This window comes from Coturnix japonica, chromosome 1 (genome assembly GCF_001577835.2).
Source record: "Coturnix japonica isolate 7356 chromosome 1, Coturnix japonica 2.1, whole genome shotgun sequence".
NCBI classification, from domain to species: domain Eukaryota; kingdom Metazoa; phylum Chordata; class Aves; order Galliformes; family Phasianidae; genus Coturnix; species Coturnix japonica.
The window spans coordinates 98,888,023-98,910,689 of NC_029516.1; the positions used below are offsets into that span (position 1 = coordinate 98,888,023).

Here is a 22,667-nt window from a genome sequence, read left to right on the forward strand (position 1 = left end):
TTACTGTGATTAATTATCAGGCAATTCCAAAGCTTTCAACCAAAAAATGTGCCATCTCTAGGGGAAATGCATGAATGAGCATGTTTGGGAATAGGATGGCGTTGTACTGGGAGTGAGCTGCTACTGCAGGGCTGGGAGGCTGGGAGAGGTCATGGTAACAAAAGCTGCCTCTTTCTGTCTCACCTGACTGTAAAGGGCCAGTGGCCACTGCTCCTTTGCCTTCTGAGGCACCTATTGGGTGCTGGCATCTCTCCTTCCTGGCAACAACCCAGTGGAGCTGGGAGGAAAGAATCAAGCCATTCTCATGGCAATGCATGACAGGGGATTGGAACTAGATGATCTTTAAGTTCCCTTCCAACCTAAGCCATTCTGTTATGCTATGAAAAATTCTATGATCCTATTAAAAATGTGAGGGGCTGTTATAAGCTTCTGTATGAAGACACGCTGGTGTTTTGTGCAGGGCTGGAATGTGACCCCAGAGGCCTAAAGCTCAAACCGAGGCCTCAAGCATAAGGCACCGCTTCTTCTAGTTATGTGGTTTTGGGATACTCCTCCTCTTTGTTGCACTTGGCTCTGCAAAGACCATTCACTTCTCTGGGATTAATGTTCTTTTACAAAAGTCTTTACAAACCACGATCACAGTTTCAAGAGGGAGCTTTTCTGTACAAATTCACCTGTTAACAAGGTGTTGCTAACACACTTCAAGTACTAACACGATTTCTTGAAAGGTTTTTTATTAGAAACTCAACGATGACTTCATTGTGGAGTGAAAGGAGACCTGCCTTAGGGTGCTGATGGCACCTGGCAGTGTCCAGACAGTGTGGTGGATGGTAACAGCACCAGGGCTTATAAAATGAGAACCATAGAATATCCCAAGTTGGAAGGGAACCACAAGGATCATTGAGTTCTGGGGATGGTACAGGAAAGTCGCTGCACAATCCAAACAGCAGGACTGCAGCCAGGGATATCCCATCCCAGTTTGGATTAAGAGATTAGCACTTAGATTGCGACTGACTGGCACTTTGGTGGAAAAACATGAGATTGGGTTATGGTACAGGCGTTCATGGTATGTGTAGCAAAAGCAAGGTAGAAATGCCTGAGCCTGCTGCTGCCAGTGGAGGGCAGCAGGGATTCCACCTGTGTAAGGTGCGAGCAGAGGGAAGATCTGCTTAGCATGGTGAGGTAAAGGAGCATCAGGGAATGTGAGCAGAGATAGATGAGTGAAGTAACTGCCCGCCGTACCTGCAAGAAAGGCACAATTTCCATTTAATTAATGGAAATTATAAAACTGAGTCTCTATGGGTAAGGATAAGGGGGAAGGCCAACAAGACTGAATCCTAGTGGGGGTCTGTTATAGACCACCTGAACAGGATGAAGAGGCTGATGAGGTGTTCTCTGAGCAGCTGGCAGAAGTTGTGCAATCACCAGCCCTTGTTCTCATGGAAGACTTCAACTTCCTGATACATACTGGAAATATAATACAGTGCAGAAGTCATCTAGGAGATTTCTAAAATGTACAGAGGCTCCAGGAGAGAAAAAGAGTTTACCTCCTGTAGAAGAAGGGATGGGCAACTCAGGGAGAGTACAAAGAAATTGTTAGGATATGCAGGGAGAAAATTAGAAAGGCAAAAGCCCAGCTTGAACTCAACCTGGCCACTTTAGTAAAAGATAAAAAACTTTTTTTTTTTTTTTTTTACTAGTATATTAACAGTAAGAGAAGGGCTAGGGAGAATCACCATCCTGTATTGGATGCGGTGGGGAATGTGACCACTGAGTATAATGAAAAGGCTGAGGTTCTCATTCATTCTTTACACCTGTCTTTACAAGTCAGATCACTTATCCTCAGGATCCTTTCCCCCCTGACCTGGAAGTCCCACAATTCAGATGGAAATAGAGACTTACTACTCCATCTGTATTGTGTTAAGTCCATGGGGCCAGATGGGATCCATCTAAGGGTGCTGAGGGAGCTGGTGGAGGTGATTGCCAAGCCACTTTCCACCATCTATCAGTGTTCCTGGTCAACTGGAGAGGCCCTAGAGGACTGGAACTTTGCATCGTGGCTCCTGTCTACAAGAAGGCTCATGAGGAGAATCCAGAGAACTACAGGCCCCAGTTTTGTTTCCTTGACACCTCCAATGCACTGCTTAGAGATGCCATATCAACGGATTTAATACATGTATCTGCTCTGGGAAAGAAAAAGACAGCTGAACAAAGTGATGGCTGTTTCTGACCTCTGAAATCAGGCAGCTCCGGGAGCCCCGTGACTGGCCAAAAGATGGCAGCAGCCGCATGTCTTTGGGATTTCATGGCCTTCTGCTTGAAGGAAATGCCAAACAGGAAGGTCACGTTTGGTATTTTCCTGATTATCTCCTGACTATTCCTCCAGCGGTGTCTTTATTTTTCTTCTTCTTTTGTTCTTTTTTCCCCTCCCAGCAGCAATTACTTCAGTTTTCTTTCTCCTTCCATCACTGACAATGCTCTCAGAAGGACGCTGTGTGATGGATGGAAACAAAGGGGATGGAGTGAGCAGATGTCTCCCAAACTGTTCATCTCCTTCCCTTCAGAAGTCACCTGAACATGGGCCTGCACACCCTGCTGGGGCAGGGCATGGGCCACAGGGTCCCATAGGTGCTTTCCCATTTCACCCACCCTGTGATAAGGATAAGGGGTAAAAGGGGTGTTCTGCTCCTCCATACACAGCACATGACCAAGCCTGGGATGCACAGCTGAGGGCTGGCACGACATTTGGCTCTACTGGTGTTTATCTCGAGATAACCCACTCCTTGAGATAAGCCACCCTGAACCTATGGCAGTGCTCAAAGCTGAGCTGTTACTCATTGAGAGTAACCTGCTTAGTGGTTTTCAGTGCTGCCTAAGGAAGGCCTGGGCTTTAATTTCCTGCTTTTTCACTGTTTGTGTTTGTTTTTACTTAAGAAGAAGTATTCAGGACATCTCACCTCGTTTTGGCTGGTTTGGCTGGGAGGCTTCTTGGGCGTTTCACCCACCATAAACAAAGCATGTCAAACCCTTCTCAATGATGCTGACTTCACAAAGCATTCACTAACAGCCTGGCCTTTTTTTCTCTGATAATTTATGAAGCACTTCCAAACAGCCCACAAAACAGCAATGCGGAACGCTTGGCTTAAATTTATGTCCTCAGTGGGCTGCAGGGTGAGGGAATCCATGCAAAGCTTTGTTTCAGAATGTGAAGGTGTCAGCATTTTGCTTGCAAGGTTCACAACACCGCAACATGATTCTGTATGACAGAAAGCAGAAGCACGTCTGGCTCATTTGGCTCCATGGCATTTTGGCTTCTCCTGAGTGCTCCTTTTGTCCCATTGATTTTTGGTGTGGCAGCTGCAAGTCTCACCTGAACATAACACAAAATGAATGCCCTGTCACACCAGTGTGGAGAAAATGGAACACAGTGAACTTCATTAGCAGTGGCAGAGTGATTCAGTGGAGCCAGTGAAAGGGATTTTGTAAAGAAAAGCAATCGCTGATGATTTTTTTTGCTTGGCAGGAGTTTCTCTAGCAGCACAAACCAGAGATGACATCCTAGGGCGAGCCCCACGGGCTGGCTTTGCTCTTCCAGCAACAAGTAATCCCCTATCATTTTAACTCATTATGAAGGAGAGCACAGAGTGAGAGAAACAGAGACTGGCCTGAACAGAAGATTCAGACAAACAGTGGAAACAGTGGGCGAACCAGTGAAGCTGCCATAACATTCATTTCTATCATACAGAATCAGAGGATCATGTAGTCGTTTGAGTTGGAAGGGACCCTTAAAGGACACCTGGTCCAGCTCCCCTGCAATGAACAGAGAACAGCTATATCAGATTGCTCAGAGCCACATCCACCCTGACCTTGGACACCTCCAGGGATGCAACATCTAGCATCTCTCTGGACAACCTGTGCCAGTGCCTCACCACCCCTACTGTAAAAAACTCTTCCCTTATATCCAACCTAAATCTCCCCTCTTTTAGCTTGAAATCATTTCTCCTTGTCCTATCACAACAGACTCTGCTAAAGAGTTCTTCCTTGCAGCTCCCTTTAAGGGAGCTCCCTTTAAGGTAACTAAGGGCTGCTCTCAGCCCTCTGCAGAGCCTTCTGTTCTCCAAGCTGAACAGCCCCATCTCTCTCAGCCTGTCCTCGCAGGGAAGGTGTTTCCTCCCCCTGATCATTTTTGTGGCCCTCCTTCAGATGTGCTCTAACAGGTCCTTGTCTCTCCTATCTGCCTAGAAAAGAGCAGCCTGCATGTGCTCCCCCAGAGATCAGACAGATAACTCTGAGACAAAGCCTCCAGCTAAATAAATACCCACAGAGCCACTTATTTCTGGTTCAGTAACACAAACTAAAAGGAAAAAAGAAACCAAACAAAAAAACCCAAAAACCAAAACAAAAACCAAACAACTGAACTAACAAACCACAAAACCTAAAGGCGATACGTGTTTTCTTATGGTTTGATAGGATAAAGTGCAGAAGCTGCCCTAAAATCCAGAGTAATAGTAAATGCTCTCTGAGAGCATGCAGCAGTACTCAGTGTGTGAATGCTTTGCAGCTGGACTGTAATGTTCTGCTGCATGGAGCTGAAGCATGGAGCGTGCCAGTGTTGGGGGCTTAGGTGTAAGTTCAGCTTCTCATTCCAATTCATGCCTGGTTCATTGTGGAAAAGCAGCCTAACCGCGTGACTGGCATTTGAGTTGTTAATATATCATCTGGAAGTACATTGATTTAGCCAAAAGATTTGAAAAAATTAACAAACAAACAAACAAACAAACAACAATGACCCCACAAGAAATCTGAAGCTGACAATGCTTTACCTATAAATTTTGCAGTGAAGCAGATGGTGTCAATGGAAGGAACAATGCATATCCATAGAAATTGTGGTTTTGTTTGCACGGGCTTTTCATTGCCAGCTGCTGCAGGATGGGCTTGCGTGCATGGATGCCTTGGGGAGATGGCGTCAGCCTGATGTGACCAGTTACCATGTTGAGGCAACCTCTCCTGCAGGGCTCTGCTGTGCACCCTCACAGTGCTTGGGGCTCAGAGGAGTTACTCAGCGCCTGTCTGCACTGCAGAATAAAGTCCTCCAATTAATCAGACATAATCTCACGTTTCTTAAGCATTTGAGGTGAAATGCTTTCTTTATCTTGGAAAAGAACCAGGCTTGGATGCCTCCAGCATTTTTTGCCATAGTTGCAATAACTCAGGACACCACCAGGTCAAAGGTTTGTAGACAAAGGTAATATTTTTCTTTATACCCCCTGGCAGAGCTGAAAAAATTAGAGGATTTTTTGGGCATGAAAGCCCATCTATGAGTCACTGAAGACTTTGAGAGATGAGCCTTGACCAGGGTTGTTATGGTGGGTTAGACATTACCCCCTTTCAAACTGAAGAAATGCTCTGTTGGTGTACAGTACACAGGTGCTGAGGTTGCTTTCTGAGTGGAAGTAAACTATTCCCAGTGTAAGGCAATAAAGGTCTCAAGGCAGAAGCTGTGCCTAGGTGGAACTCCCCTCTGACATAGAATCATAGAATCACTTAGGTTGGAAAAGACCTTTAAGATGACCTAGTTCAGCCATTGTTTATTACAGCTTTTATTCTCAAATATGTCCAGGTTGCAATGGGAAACCAAGAAACATGTCCCTTCTACCAATGACAGAGTGGTCTGGTGACATTTTGGTGTGCCTGTCTTAATGCAGCTGTACTTGTCATTGAGCACTAACCACCCAAGACATCTGTCTCCTCCTTCCCCTTGAATCCCAGAGCCGGCACCTCTCTGTCAGTACAATAAGCATCAGTTTTCCCCCTTGCTTTCCCTTCCCCAGCTGGCCAGGCTCAGCCAGTTCTCAGGACATATCCCCGCTGACTGCTGAGGAGTAGCAAAGCCGTATTGTTTTTCAGCTGAGAAGGAGCAAAGAGTGCACCCTCACCATCTCCAGCTGCTGACATTAACAAGCTATCGCTTTACCAGAGCTGGTGTGGATACTGTGACACTGCCATGCTGAGGAACCAGCTGGCACAGCAATCCAGCAAAGCCTCACAAAATTCCATGGCCTCTGGCCAGAGCTTCCCTGCTTCAGCAAAAGGCTGCTGCTGAAAATAGGCCCTCCTTTCTAAAGGATGGCCCCTCTTGAATATTTGGTGTGCCCACAGTGCGTGATAAGCAGGTTAGGCACTGTCAGCCTGCTGAGAATAGGATCCTATGGGGAGAGGGAGGGTGGCAGTGCCTGTTCCTGAGCCAGCTGCAACTTTTAGCACCTGTTACTGAGATAACCACTGTGCGCATGCACCAGGGATGTCTGGAGTCATCAAGGTCTTCTGTCACATTTCCAAGCAGTGTCCTTCCTGCGTCCGCAAACTCACTGGCTGCCACTGAACCTGGTTGGCATTCAGCACTGCTGTAGAACCCTGGTTGTATATTTACTTTCTGTGCAGCTTGTTCTGGCTTAGCAGGAATACACCCTGTGCCTGGAGAGGGCTGGCGGAAACATAAGCTCTCTGGCTTTTGTCCTTTAAATGTCAGAGAAAAGGGCACAAACGAGTTGCAGAAGATGGGGCAGACAAAGTGGAGGCTGTGGAGCTGTCTGCCATTATGACCTACTGCCATTATGAACACCTAAGGCTTGGGTCACCCAAGGCCCATCCTGCCCAGCAGGGGTTCACAGAAGGTTTTCTCCCCACACCTCACTGCACTCTGGACCGCAAAGCATTTCCTGACCATCTTTAAGCCAATTTAGATCAAGAGGACAAAAGACCATAAACTTTGCTACAGTACAGGATGATGGCAGGTGAGATCCAGAACTGCACGTGCAATGTTCAGCTGAGAAAGGGCTTAGCATCAGGTTGTGAATGGCAAGCTCTATGGCTCGAGCATTCTGCAGTCCCATTTCTGGAATGTAAGGATAGGATTCAGCTCACTTAACTTGGAAAATGGAGTTGGACACACTATTCTAGGTTTGAAAGAGTCTCAGAGTAAGGAGTAGATTTGGCTTCCATAACCCTTCTACATTGCTCACTTCAATCACAGCCTAAGGTTATTTTATAGTTTACAAGTGGAAGGTGTTGGCTCAGGCCTGCTTGAGAACTGGTCTTGAAATATTTGTGAACCTCTCTCAACTTTGATTTTGTCTCACTCGCTTTATTGGCTTAAGAGGAAGTACAATATTTATGCTGTGCCATTTTGCAAACAAAGTTTGCAAATGGGGACCTAAAACACCGGTGCTGGTGTGGAAGCATTCTGCAGTCCCTTTGTCTGTAATTCCCATCATCATGGAGATCCTGACTCTGGGATTCCAATATTTACTTGAATCTCCTTTTCCTGGAAGATTTAAAACACAGGTTTCCCTAGGAAAGGCACCTTCCTTCTTTGGTCTGAGGCCTGTCCAAAACTTTCTGAGTGATGACCTGGACACAGACCCATGGTTTCCTAAGGTGGAGAAGAAGAGGAAACTGTAGGAAATTGCATTGTCTGAATGCAGCAGTCTTCAGGGAAGTAAACAGCAGATTGGAAGCTGAGACTGATGCAGCTGAACACGCAACAGGGACCTTGTGTCCATGGAGAGTATTGTTCAGGGGAGGATGGGAAGTGTTTGTGCTCTTGGAGTGAGATCTAGATCCTGCCACAACAGGACAACTCCAGGTACCTCGTGGGTTTTCAGTTAATACCAGGCCACAGAAATTAATTGCTCCCTGTGGGTATACTCAGCCAGCATGTCCTTGACCAAGAGTGCTCATTTTCAAAGTCCTGCTGAAGGGCATCCTGCAAAGGTTTCAGATGCTTCTGGCTGATTGTGAGGTTACTGAGGTCTTTACGTGCTGGGAAAAACAAGCTGGTGTCATGTATACTCAGTATGTACTCCATGGCTGAATTTTCTGTTTTAATGGTCCATTAAAATCCAGCCCTATTCAGTTGCACACCTTTGTCACTGGTAATAGTGTCACTGTATTTTAAACTGCATTCTCCATATGGGGACCTCCAGGTTTCTGCGTAGCCCTCAAGCATTACTTTATTTTTTTTTTTCACACTTTCTCTTAAAAGGAGAATTATGACCCAGAGTGATCAAATCTAGACCAGACAAAACAGCTAGACACGGTTCAATGCAACCTTTTTGTGCAAAGGCCAGACAGAAGATGGCTTTGCAGAATTCTTACCCAACTTGTACTCAAAGCAGTGGAATTAATTTGCAGACGTTATTCTTGCCTATTCACATCACTGGCCACGTGGTGCTAGGTTATGTATTGGGTGAAAGACTTCTGACACATCTCAGTTGCTCTTGAAAACTGGCTTAAAAGTAGCTAGACCTTGTTTCTGTAAAGCCTTTTTGATTAGGGCTTCATCCACCCAATCAGCACTGAGACCAAGGAGGCAACTGAACTCTGGCCCATTTGTAGATGTGATGAGGAATGTGAGAGCTTTAGGTCTCCCAAAGATGCCAGAAGGACCTCTTGGATATTGCCCTCATTCCCTCAAATGACTTTGATGGACATAGCTCAAATTATTTAAAATGATGAACCTCCAAAGAAATGAGGCAGGATGTCATCCCTGTGGGGAGGTATTTTGAATGATGAGCAGCCAGAATGTTGCAAAGAATCAACAGATAAATGGGAAAAAGTAATGTGGGCTAGGTGATTCAGAGGAGACGAGAGGTTCAGTCTGGGTTGAGATGTGTTTGTACACATGTGGGAAGAACGTACATCAGTATTAAACTTTGAATTGCTGCTCTGTCAAGACATTATCACAATGGCTGTGGAGAAGTAATATCCTTGGGAGGTTTATTTCATGGCTTGCAGACAAGGGACTATTGACACAAATCTAGAATTGGTACCTCTTTCAGAAAATTACTCTTATGAGAAGACTCATTAGAGATAATATTCTCATTTCCTTTCTGGCAGCAGGTCTGCAAACTAAAATAAACAGTAGGATGTTCCTAATTGATGGGAAAAGACATATTCCTATATTGTAATCCAGAGAGATAATATATATTCATTTTTCAAAGCAGTGCAGGTCATTTATTGGCACTGTGGCTTTGTCCTTGGCAAGATTTTATTTAGTGTGTGTGCAGAGCACAGCCTTATACCATGATGTGAATTCCCCACTGGACAGCTGAAGGTTTGGTTTTGATCCATGCTCTGCAAGAGTCCTCTTGTTTCAGGTCTAGTTACAAGCCCTGGAGTTGCTAAGCTTCACTAAAGTGTTGGCTCATTAAGCATAGGTGAGCCTGAGATGAGAATCACATGAGTTTGGGCCAAGATTAGGAAACCTCTCTGCCTCTTAGGAAGGCATTATTGCTTTGGGTCAAGCCAGGCAAGAGGTCCATTAATGTTTCTGACTGAGACAAAGCAGAATGTAAGGGATGTGTGCCAAGTCCCAGTGCCCACTGCCTGTGTCTTGTACAGTTTTTGTCACTGCAGTTCTTAAAATGAGGATGTTTATTTCTCAGTGGTATAACTCAGCTTTGCCAATGGGATTTTGGAGAGACTTTAGAGGAGTAAAGCTTCTCCCTTGGCCAGCAGTCGGTTCTGCCTGGCTCTCACCCAGGACAACTCTTCTCTTGTCCCAGTTAGAAAATCGTCCTGCTCTAAGGGGAGAGATGTTTTCCTCAGTTTCCACACGCTGCAGTGCCCTGAGAACACACATAACATCATGTTTGCATTAAAAAATGCTCCTAATTCCTGGTGCTGTGAATCTGTAACAAGTCACCTGAGTGCGTGTGTTTTTTGAAGAGTAAAACAATGATCAGCCTGGTTGGGGAGCACGCACCCAGCTTGTATCAGCAGCAACAGGAAGCTGGGAGCAGCCAGTGCTCCTTGGTTCATTGGCACAGTGAGGACACGGATCCCCAGGAGCCACCCCACAGGCTGCCCCTGCCCCAGTCTGCCCACACTTGGCACTGCTGGGCTCTGCCAGGATGGCCAAGCATGACTGCCTGTTGAATGTCACCTCACTGTGTGAGAAAGGCTGTTGGAAGTGGCTGAGGTGGACACTGAGCCAACCTCGCTGTTGTCCTTCAGTGCTTGACGCAGGCCATTCGGTGCAACCATCACATGGCAGTGTTTGGAGATCCCTGAAGCTCCAGGTCACAGTCAAGACCGGCTCAGCTGAGGTCAGTGAGTTTAACTGCGGTAAAACCAGGGCATGTTTTCTCTCTGGGAAAGGGCAGAAGTTGTGGCAAGGTATTTTTCTTAGAGACAAAGCAGCCACTGCTCTCTGTGTGCTCTCATTCCCATGTAGGGTAAGCAGATATGCATGGAAGCAAAAGGAAAAAAGTGCTTTCAGTTTAAAAGTATCTGTGCTCAGAGGCAATGAAATATGCAGGCTCCTTATTCGCCACTGAAGTCAAAGCAGGTAAAGTGTATTGCCCAGAGAGGTGGTAGAAACCCTGCCCCTGGAGACATTCAAGGTCAGGCTGTGCTAGGCTTTGAGCATCCTGATCTAGATGTAGGTGTCCTTTTTCACTGCAGGTAGTTGGTCCAAATGGCCTTTAAGGTTCCATTTCAACTCAAATGATTCTGTGGTTCTATGTATGTCCAGGGTTTCCCAAGTGAAATGTTGGGAACCCAGCCCAGCCTGAGTGCATTAGCACTGTGGATGGAAGTGTGGCTGGAATCAGGCTGGTGGCTCCCAGTCAAATCCAGTGGACATCTCCTCCTTGGACATATCTCAAGGGTGCCTGCAGGCTGCTGGAGTAGGGACAGAGCCCCATCCCCAGAGCTCTTCCATGGCTTCTGCCTGCTCTCTGCTATGGGAAACCTCATAAGGAAATGTAGGGAGCAGTTTTGCCTGGGTGGAGGTAGAGCAGAGTCCTCAGGATTTGGCTTCCTTGAGGGAGTCCCCACACAGGATCTTCTTGATTGTTTAAAGAAGGTGTTTGAAACAAATACGGGTTCCTGCTTTAACACAGTGAGCTGACACGTGTCCTTCTCTCTCCTTCTCCCCAGGGAAGTGCGCTGGCCCTCCTGTGCCCCCTTTCCATCTGTGCTCTTAAATGAGGCCACAACTTGCTGGAAGTCCTTATAAGGATTCCTGTGAAGAATAAATCAAAACAACATAATCAGATCAAAATTAATTGCTTTTCCACCTGCTTGAAAGTTATCTAAAATAAAATAAAGAATAAAAAAATGAAAACAAACCAGCAACTTCTGTCACTAATCAGCCTGTTTTCTATCTGCTTTTATTTTAAAGTAAAATGCAGGCGAGTGTTGTGATTATCTATTGTTGAGAAATGATTAACTCGAGGAAACATTTGCGGTGGAAGGAAATTTAAGTCAAGTCCAATTTGACCTCAGGACCTGCCAGGAGCAGTGGGAGCACCTGCAGGCTGAGCATTGCCTGGATGGGAGCTGTGCCTGCCTTTCCCTGCTCAGTGAGTCCAGTTCAATAGAGTTTAGACACAAGTTGTGTTGGGTGGTGTTGTGTGGAGCCAGGATTTGCAGTTGATGTTCCTTGTGGGTCCCTTCCAGCTCAGGATATTCTATGGTTCTATGACACATCTCTGCTCCCCAGCAAGACCCTGGAAGATGTGTTCTTACCTGCTGTGCTGCAGGTACCATCTATTCACAGGCACCCAGTGCCATGGCCATCCTACTGGCCAGGTTTATTCACTTAGCTTCCCTCCCTGCCCATCCCCTACCTACAATTAGCGCTAAGCACAGACATGCAGAGACTTTCCAAACAAATTATTGTGCAATTCACAAATCTCTACCTGGGATGACTGCTTGGGTTATCTTATTAGCACTGCACCTGCTTTAAGCATCGATGCTACCAAGTCATATGGAAAAACATGCAAATTCCATGTAGCTTTCTGATAAATTAGCATGCTTCCTGCTCAAATGTGAAGATTATGTATAGAAGGAGAAGTATTTACATAATCTGACTAATTATTGAAGTAAGCAAATTAGGTGAAAGGATGACTAGGAATGGGCATGAGCATCAATTCAGTCATATGGAAAAAAACTGATGTAGGGATAACACAAAGGGTGTGTGTGGTTTGTCTGCATGGTGCTTGGGGCATGGAGCTGCCTACCTCCCTCCTGGCAAGCAGGATCATCTGCTATCTTCCAGGAGTATTTCTGTGATACTGTACTACCTTCCCCTGTGCCGTTTCAGCAGCACCCTTTATGCCCAAGCAATTTAAGTAGACAAGAAACTTGCCTGTGCTGCAGAGTGAACTATGCTATCTGCCTTCGAGAGCTTGGCACGTGTCCTTATGGGAGAAAATGAGAGATCAAGCGTGCAAAAAGCAACCAGAGCCATTTCTCAGACAAGCGCTTGCTGCACAGGCCATAGGAAATATATGTGCAAGTCCTGGAGCCAAACGTATGGGTCATGTTCTCCCTTCAAGCAGCATTTCATCATATCTGGAAGTGCAGAGCATGGGCCAAAAGAGCTGTCTGACACACTCATTTAGTAAAGGCTACCCATTTACTCCCTATTTTTTTGTATGTCACAGTTTGACTTTTATCACTTTGGAAAATCATTTGAAAATGCTCCCCACTCTTCAGGATGGCCTCATTTTTCATGTCATTCCAGGGCCCTAACAGCTTGGGGTTTTTTGTTGTTGGTTTTGCCTGAAAAGTGCAATTAGCACTTTGCACACATTTGTTAAGGTGCTAATTTAACTCAAGGGACGTTTACTTTCCTAAATACGTGCTAATAGTTCTCTGAGAGAGAGAGTGAGAGAGAGAGAGAGGGAGAGAAACTGTGTAGAGCAGGATGGAGGCAGAGAGAAAGCAGCAGACAGAATATTTTTAATTGGATCAAAACGATGAAATTCATTTTCCAACTCACCTCCGGTGCCTTGGACAGGCCTCTCACTGCTGCACTCCTTGCCAAAAAGGCACACTTCTCCGAGAGAAGTCAGTTGATTTTCCTTCAATCCAGGGCATTCAATGTGCATTCAAACTACTCTACATACAACTGAGTTGTCAGCAGTATGCCCTTGGACTGCACACGCTTTAGAATCATACAATCAGAATCATATCATCATAGGATCATAGAATATCCTGAGCTGGAATGGACCCATAAGGATCATCAGGTCCAACTCCTGGCTCCATACAGGACCATAAAAAATCAGATCATATGTCTGAGAGCATTGCAACCATCATTGAAGCATCTTCCTTCTCTTTTTATTTATTTATTTATTTATTCCTTTAATTTACTTATTTTTATTTTAAGAGAAGCTCAGGTCCAGGCCTGGCAATTACTGTTGAACCTGTTGAATCTAACACACAGAGGGGTTTGTTTCTCTCATGTTCTTCTCAGAGTTGTTTAGGAAAATAAAAGCAAGTTTCAGTAAAAAGGGATTTTGGAAGAAAATATTCCAAACCCGGAGGAATGTGAGCATCACTAGACAATTCTGACAGCTCTTGCCATTATTATAACTTGAACCGTCAGTTACAGCTGAGCCCCTGGTGAGCTCTGGATCTGTGAATACATGTACACAAAGTCTTTTTCTTCACCCTCATTTTGCATGACTTAAGCCATAGCTATTCCATCATTTCCTCAGCAGCTTATTCCACCATCAGATGTACATGGATCACCCTGAAAGTAATGCCTCCTATTTACTTCCATGGAAACTAGAAGAGATACAAAGAGCACAATAACACCACTGGATAGAGCAAATTCTCAGCTACACAACACTATTTGTCAATATAGTCACCACCATTAGCTATGCATTTTTGCCAGTGATGGACAAGAGCCTGCATGCTGCACTCATAAAAATCTGCACCAATGGAAGTGACCCACTGTTTCACAGCTGCTGTGATGGTGTTGTTGCAAGGAAAATGTTGTGCAGCTTTCATCAGCCTGAACAGCTGGAAGTCAGAATGTGCCAAATCCAGACTATACTGTGAGTGTGGCAGGACAATATGCTTCATGGTCTTCAAACTGGTACCTGGTGTTACCATGCTGAAAGAGAAAGATTGTCTGTTGCACCCATTAAGTTCTTAAGTTCTTAGGAACTTTGTCCTTTTGGGAACTAGGCCACCAGAACCACATTCATCAAATGACACGATGCAGTCAGGGGCTGTAATGGGTTGCCTGGGGAGTTGGCTGGGTCACCATTCCTGGAGGTATTCTAGAGCTGCTTAGATGTTGTACCGAGGTATGTGGTTTAGTAGGGAAATACTGGTGGTAGGTGGATGGTTAGATTGGATGATCTTGAAGGTCTTTTCCAACCCTGGTGAATCTATGATTCTATAATTCTTCTCTAGCTGACTCTGGAAGTTTGAGCCTTCAGCTTAGTGTTGTGATGAACTGGTCAGAGTTCAGGTTCTGGGAAATCCAGAAGGATCACCCCTTTCCTATCCCAGAAGACAGCACACATCTCTTAACCTGCTGAGGGCTGCATCTTGAACTTTCTCTTCAATGGGGAATTCACATGTTGCCACTTCATGGGCTGCCATTTTGACTCTGGCTTATAGCGGTAACAACATGTCACTTTTAATGATGTGATCCAGAAAAATATCACCTTCTGCCTCAAAGTGATTCAATAGGTCTTGACAAATTTAATTTGGTATAGCTCAAACATTGCTAGCTTAATCATCTTCTTGAAAACACAGAAGTCCCCAGTGAAGGCAGAGACAGGGGGACAGTCTCAAATGCAAAGTGATCCCTTGTGATATGAGGGGTGAGTTCCAGCATAGGGAAAATGTGATGTCGCCAGGTGACTGCTGGCTACATGAGAGTACCTTTCAGAGGCCATAGGGCTTTGCTCAGGCTTGAAAACCTCTGCAGCTACTATTTCAAAGGACACCAGCACCTATTCGGGAAAGAGAATGCATTCTTCTTTCGCAGAACTTCTACCCATCCCACAGATGTATTCATTTACATACCTTATCTAGCCTTCCTGCCTGAAACTATTTCCACATATTTTCCTTAGCCCATTTAAATTGCTTTTATACCGTGTCTAATACCCTGCAGGTCCCTTCAATTCACAACTGCTGTTATTTAGTGAACTGCTCTCCCTAGGTCAACAGACTTTCATTTCAGGGTAGATAATCCTCAGTATATCCCCTGCGGGAGGTAGGGTTCTGCTCTGCAACCGAGAGACTCTTTGTCAGGGTAATAAACTGAGAGCAGGATTTAGAAGAAATTACCTCGGAACAGAGTCCTTTGCCACAACTTTTTATCCCTTCTTCGAGTCATGTTTTCCTAAGGGCTCTTCAAATATAGGGATCAAGAATACATTTTATCTTTGCAAAATGAAACAAAGCAAACAGATGGATTAGTCTGTTAGTAGAAAAGCGCATATAAGCAAAGGCCACTACAAAGGTGGAAAAAACCGCCTATAAGTAGAGGTGAAAGAGTTGTTTTCTGACAGAAAGAAAGAGTTGTTGCATGGCTTATCTTAGGACAACAATGGATTTGAGTTTGAGGAGCTTTCTGAGGAGGCCCTTCTTCACTTACTGTTATCAGCCTCTAGTTTTCTCATTGCTCTCTTGTTTCAAAGGTAGGCATTCTAAGCAACGAAGTATCTGATATCCATCTTTCCCGCTTATAGACTGGCTTTAAAAAAGCAGTATAATTTTCCTGATCCTTACCTCTCCTCTACACCTTTATGGCACTTGATATGATCTGATTAGTTCATACCAAGAAAGCAAACCTAGATCTTAGACAAAGTAAAGCCTCTGGGTAATGCTGTTTCTGTTTGTAAAAGTGTCTATGAATCGTGGAAGCTGTTCCCTGTTGGTCCAGAAATGCTAAGGCCTTGCAAAAATAAATGACCTTTGATGCTGTAGGCTTCTGTTGATTGAATGCGGAGCAAAACATGCTTGTAAAAATCTCAGCAGCACAGAGCATTTAAGACCCTGCACTGTGGGCACTGGACAGAATTTATTAATGGATTAAGAGAAGTATTTTTACAGTCCCTAAGGGCTTCCATGATTTTGCAAGGCAGAGGCACATACAAAGCACAGGGGTGAAAAGAACTCCTGGGCCACTGAATTCAGGTTCCTGCTGTGGATGACAACCATGTCCTATAAGTCTATACATAAATACTGACAAGAGAGGCTGGCTGCCTCTCTTGCGATTTGGAGAATATTTTAGGGCCTCACTTGGCTTTAAAACTAACTTCTTTATTCCTGATTATGTTTAGTTGTTCTGTTTAAAAAGGAGTTCTCTTTTTCTTGACTTCAGTGTGAAGATGTAGAGGAATGCATGAACTCAGGCTTTTCAGCCTCCCCAGCATGCTGGAGCCTGGTCTATGCCTACTGAGCTGTGTTCAACACTATTCAGCATCTTCAAGGGGAAGAGAATACTTCAGGATCTGATGACAAAGCAATGAATCCTCCAACTCCTCAGACAGACCCTACTGTTATTCCAGCCCTTGCAATGAGCCCTGCAGTTGTTCCAGCTACAGGTCCTATGGTTGCTGCTTGTATTGCGACAAGAAAAACATTCCTCCTGAGGGAGGTGCATTCTGCCTGAGTTCTGTGGTCTCTCCAGCTTCTGCAACAGGCCCTGTGGTTGCTACAGCAGGCCTTGAAGATGCCACAACACATACAACTGGTCCTGTGGTCACTCCATCCCTGTGACAAGTCTGATGACTGTTATGGTTTAACATGGCAGGTGGCTCAGCACCACAGTAATTTGTTCAATCTCCCCCTTCCCAGTAGGATGAAGAGAGTATTGGGACGAAAAAGGTAGAACTTACGGGTTGGGATAAAACTATTTACTAAGACAGAGAAAAGGAAAAGGGTAATAGTCATAACTATGTATGCATGTAAATCTATATAACAAGTGATGCACAAACAATTAAGCAATTGCTTCATTCCAGTTGAAACTAAGATATCCTGTAAGAAAAGTGCCATAAGATGCTGCTGTGTGCCTGCCTAAGGTCAAGTCACTTCACTGGAAGACGAGCAGTGTGCATTGTATATTCCTTCTAGACTCTTGAAGTCACTGGTATAACAGTGTTCATTCTCTTTTCTTTCAATTGTGAAAACATCATCTTAGGATAGGCCTAAAATATATATTAAGATCAGTTAATGTGTTCAGAGATAGAGGTTAGCTTGATCTCATGGAAGACTTTCACCTAACCTATCTTCCCTTTTTACAGTCCCACTTGGAATTATTCTTTACTGAAACAATTATTCCGAGGGAGTATACATGACTGAGATCAGTTCAATGCACTGTAATTTCCCTGTTGTTGTGCTTGTTTTCACTATGCAAGTTACTCTACACCCATATGAGGCCAGTCCTTGCTGAAGGGCATTCTACTCCTCCTCACCTGGTGAGCCTCAGTCCAACAATCAGGGGTGCAGTCAGTCTTCAGCCTCAACTGACTAGACTGATGTTTTTTTGCCAGATGTTATGAGGCCTTGACATCCATGCAGTCTTATAAAACATGATGAAGAGCAGCAATTTTGCTCACATTTGTCTGCTCTGTGACTTTTCCAATATTGTATACCCCTCCATAGGGCCAACAACCTCTGAAAGGCTGAAAACTATCCTATTTTTTTTTTTTAGTTTGGGTGCAAGACCTAGCAATCATTGCTCCAGTACCTCTCTGTGCATTTCCTGGGGATGCCTATGCATTACTTTGGTACAGAGAGACAAGCACAACCCTTGAAAGACCATCACCTATGCTCACTGGCAGCTATGTTTTTTAAGGCTGTATATAATTTTCCACCAGAAGTCGGGCAATACAAACTGAAATAAATAGTAAACAATATTTATGGCTTGTGCCCACTGCCTGATTTGTCTTCCTGTCAGCCTTGCCTCTGCCAACATCATCTGAAGACAATTTTCCATTTCAGTGAGAAGCTAATCTGTGAAAAAGGGGAGGAGGAGACCAGAAGAACTGGGGTCTGCTGACAGTAGAACTGTCTCAGTGGAAACACAGGCAATGATTTCTTACCTGTTATAGTAAGAAGAAAGAGAAAGTCAATACAGAGCAGAGGAAAATCAAGTGTTTCAAGATTGCCATCTGTTTCTTAGTCAATACCCAAACCTTTAATCTTGTATATTTCTCCCTACCCAGTAGCTGCTTGGATTTCCCTCCGTGCCCATCCAGTGCCCCCACGTATTTGACAAGAGATAAGAGATGAGAGAGGAGGCAAGAGAGCCATTGCTCTTTCTTCTGAGACTGCCACTTCCACAGATTTTTATATAAAACAAACATTTTTATCTACAAAACAAGCAGCTTATGTTTGTAAGACTGCTACTGAATGAGTCAAATGCAAACAAAAACCCTTTGTTGTCTTGACCGAGAAAAGAGTTCAAGAAAATTAATGGGAAGGTCAAGAAAATTTTGGCTTTTTGATACATGGCATAGCCAATTTTTCCATTGTGCCAGTGGAGTCATGAGTCCCAAAGACAGAACTCATGCTGTGCTCAGCTTTTGTGGCATGCCAGGTGGTGGAGTGACCATCTCCATCACTTAGAGATGTAGCCAGGGACTAAATGATGTCCACCTCCTGAGCTCCCTGTGAATTTCCATGAACAAAAACCCTCTAGTGAAAGCCCAGAAGGAGTTCAGATTTCATCCAGATCAACCTTTCAGGAGTTTCTCTGCTCTGCTTGAGGAACCTGACCTCTAGCCACCCCTGGCTGGGGAAGGCGGAGAGGAGTACAGCTCTAGCACTGGTACCCTGCCTGGGGGCTCATGTGCCACACAAAGTGGTATTACACTGAAATCTTGGGTGGAGGTGCTAAGTATCCAACTAAAATGCCTTATCTCCTCAGACCAAAACATTCCTGTGCCTGCCATGGGCTCAGCCATAGAACAGTAGAAGAAGCATAAGTAAGAGAGCAGGACCAACACTGTGCAGCTTATGATAAGCATCAGTGCCCCTTATGCCTTGCTCGAGAGAGCAGCTTCCCATGTTTCTCTGAAGGTCGCCTGTGGTGTGCTGAAGCTTATCCTTAGGGAAGTTTTAACATTTTAATTAATTTATTTATTTTTAAAATGGAATAATTTTTCAAATCCTGTTGCCTGCAATGCTTAGTTGTCCTGTGCTCTAAATGTACAGGGCTCACTTGGGAGATGGTGTCTGTCACATGAGTGCTATAAAATTAATTGCATTCTGTGACAGCCTCTGACATCTCCAGTCCTTCTGAGGCTAAAGGTTGGCATGCATCCTTGGATGCATCCTGGCTGCATCCTTAGAGAATTTCCCCTTTCCAGCAGGGCAAAGCTCCCAGATCAGAGCTTCTACTTTCACCCATGTGAGGTGAAATCAGTGATAAAAACTGCAGAGATTTTGGTGCAGACCTATACTATACCCAGGAGATTAATTTATCCCTGCTGTGTGCCTTGCTGGTCTCATCCTTTTGCATATGCATGAGAAAACGTCCTAATATGGACACATGCAGCATAAAATAGAGTTACTTACATGCCTGTTTATTGTGTAGCAAAAGAGGTTCCCTTCAGGCTGAGAACCCTTTATTTTCAAGTTTCCAGCTTGTTTTGTTGGGCTGTGGTGTTCCTTACCTACCACTACTGAAACGCTGACACCAGAATTAGTACAAATATTTCAGATAATAGGTTGCAGGCGGAAATGTTTCCTTTGTTCTCAGTCTGATAAAGAAGGAGAGAGGAACAGCGTGTCTGTGACCATAAAGTGAACAGCTGGGCATTCTTGCTTCCCTGCGGCATGCACAAACATATGTCTTCATGTTACTCTCCCAAGAAGTGGCTCTTAGAGACCCATGGTGTACATGCGGTAAGCAGCGATGCTGCTGCTCCTGAGACACCCTTATGTGAATGTTCACCAGTATGGAAAGTATTGCCATAAAACTCCTTCTGACCTTCAGCCACTGTTACAGGGCACAATGGGTGCACACAGTTCTCAAACAGCTGCTTGTAGCCAGTGATCCACCCACACCAACAGCTGAGCATCAATCACATGTGGCTATCCTTGCTTCCACAGCTGGTTTTAGATGTGCTTTGTGCCTTTCCTTTGGCTTACCATCAAAGAAGCAGCACTGTTGTCCCAAACCCCCAGAGGGTATGGCTGTCCCAGACAGACAGGGGAAACGCTTTTCTTATGTCCAGCCTGGGTAGACAGAAAGCAAGTGGGAAGGTCCTGTTTAACTAACTAAATTTCCTTTTATGACAAGGTCACCCATCTAGTTGACCAAGGGAAGCCAGTTGATGTTATCTTTTATGATTTCAGTAAAGCTTTTGATACTGTTTCTCACAGTATCCTTCTGGAGAAAATGTCCAGCATATGGCTAGACAAAAGCATAAGTCAATGGGCGAACAATTAGCTTTTGGGTTGGGCTCAAAGGGTTGTAGCAAACAGAGTTCTGTCAGGCTGGCAGCCAGTCACAAACGGAGGTCATGGGGAATAAAAGTCATCTTCCACTCCTCCAAGCAGCTAACAACATGGCTGCCCTGGCTCAAGTGGAGGAGGTGGGGTATAAGGCTTAGAAACTATTCTTTTGAATGTGTTTTCTCCTGGGTAATATTATCACTGAATGCATTGGGATGGAGCATCTCGTCCTTGAATCACTCTGGAGCCCACCTGTGACATGACTCATGGCCTTGATGACGGGCTTAGGATGACTGAGCCTCATCAGGGCCCTCTGATTAAGCAGCCACCAGCGCTTATGTCATGCCCAGGCTTGCAGGAACCCCAAATATAGAAAATGTGGTTGGACCGAGGGAAACTTTTGCTGAATAAAAGCTTTCCATGGAAGATAACAACCCCCATTCTCCAAACTGCAGTGAGGACAGTAATTGTTAAAGTGATACTCCCAGCCACACCTGCTCCCTAGTTTAGCTGAAAAGGAAGATAATCTGAGCACTTCCAGCATGAGTGCTAATGTAAACAGCCTCACCAACTACTTTATTTACACACGCTCCCACCAAGAGCTCAGTTCATAAAATGCCATTTTGTCCTGAAATGTGTGGTGCTGCTGAGCTGCATCCATTAGGAGGGAAAAAAAAGAGGCAGCTCAGAACCTGGTTCCCCACTGAAGATGGTTTGAAAACCCTGCAAAACCCTGGTCCTGGGCCCTCAGCCCTTGCCCCAGCCATGGGTCCCATGTGAGGCAGGGACTGAGATGCACACATCTGCCTGTCTGCAAAGAGCCGCATCTTTTGGCGGATAGGAAATAATCGCCACTTTGCTCTGCTGGCAGCCAGCACCCCACAGATGGCTGGGTTTGTCATTTTGCATCCCCTCGGAGGCTCTAATTTAAAATTTACACCAACATATGCCCAGAGACCTGCTGGCCTTCCCTCAGCATCGCCAGTGCTTATTCCCTGCTGCCCTGCGCAGTGATGGGTGAGGAATGAGTGACATTTCTGCTTCTGCCACAGGTCTCTTGGCCTCCTGCAGTGGGAGAACAGAACCTTTTTGTTCTGCATTTTTTATTATTTTTGTTTCTTTAACTCAGGCAGCTGGAGACCAGGGTGCTTCCAGTACAGTTATTTAGCCACATGACTCCCATTAACGTCAATGACAATTGCACATCCAGAAGTGTGCACATCCTGTTGAAGATTTACCCCCGGGGTTAAAGCTTTGCAAAGACTCTCTCCTCCCCCTTACAGCCTTTGCTGCTGTCATTTCATGGGGAGAAAACTGGAAGTTCCTGCACAAAAGGAGCCAGCGCTCATACAGGGAGTGGAAATTTGCACTGGGCAAGTGTACCATGCCCCAGGAGCTCTCCCTCTGGAATGCAGTGCCTGCTGGAGGAGTTATTTGTCCCTCTGACAACAGCCATAAATTTGGCAGCTGGGAGGAGCCATTATACTAGTGTGACCCCTGGTAGAACACAGCCTGTGATTTGCACACCTAGCACAGAACTTCCTCTGGAGATCCAATAAATTTGGGGAAAAGCAGCCAGTCCTGACCTAAGGGCTGCGGGAAGCAGTTTTGGTGGTTAATGATCCTCACAACATGAGCACACATGCTTCCAGTCTGAACCTTCCCACTGATGCCTCACTGCACCTCTTCTGCCCAAGGCTTGTTTCCCTGGGGTGGCTCTCAGCCCCTGTCACCTCCTTGCCTCCCCCAGACCAGGGGAGCAAATTGAATTTCTCCTGTGTTACCTGTCAGCTCGTAGCTAGGAAGCACACAGACCAGGCATAGAAGGGAAGAAGAGCAGGCAGCCCACCTAGCCACCTCCATACCAGCACCCATGATCCAACAACTTGTCTCCCTTATGCCATCACTTGGAATCATAGTATCACAGAATGGTTTGGGTTGGAAGGGAGCTCAAAGCCCACCCTCCCCATCCCCTGCCATGGGCAGGGCTACCCCCCACCAGCTCAGGCTGCCCAGGGCCCCATCCAACCTGGCCTTGAGCGCCTGCAGGGATGGGGCACCACAGCTTCTCCGGGCAGCTGTGCCAGTGCCTCACTGCCCTCTGGGGAAAGAATTTTTTCCTCACATTTAACCTAAGTCTCCCTTATTTTAGTTTAAAACCACTATCTGCCCTCCTGTTCCTTAGCTCTCTTCAAGTACTGGAAGGCTGCAGCGATGTCTTCTAGAGCTCTCCTCCAGGTTGAACAAGCCCAGCAGCCTCAACCTTTCTCCCCAGGAGAGGTGCTCCTACCCTCTAATAGTCTTTGTGGCCTCCTCTGGACCCTCTCCAACAGCTTTGCATCCTTCTTGTGCTGGGGGCCTTAAGTCTGGATGCAGTACCCAAGACTACATCTTGGGGATCTGGCATCTCCCCAAGGGAGGGCCAGGGTGTGCTGCAGAACAGG

At 45.4% G+C, this 22,667-nt stretch overlaps 1 long non-coding RNA gene across 1 annotated transcript; it reads right to left on the reverse strand.

Moving 5' to 3' along the window:
- Nucleotides 1–8,757: 8,757 nt before the first annotated feature.
- LOC116654393 lies at nucleotides 8,758–22,090 on the reverse strand. Its single transcript, XR_004309624.1, has 2 exons — nucleotides 22,008–22,090; nucleotides 8,758–11,029 (listed from the first exon to the last, which is right to left on the reverse strand). It is a non-coding gene; the product is annotated as an uncharacterized LOC116654393 (long non-coding RNA).
- Between the last annotated feature and the right edge of the window lie 577 nt (nucleotides 22,091–22,667).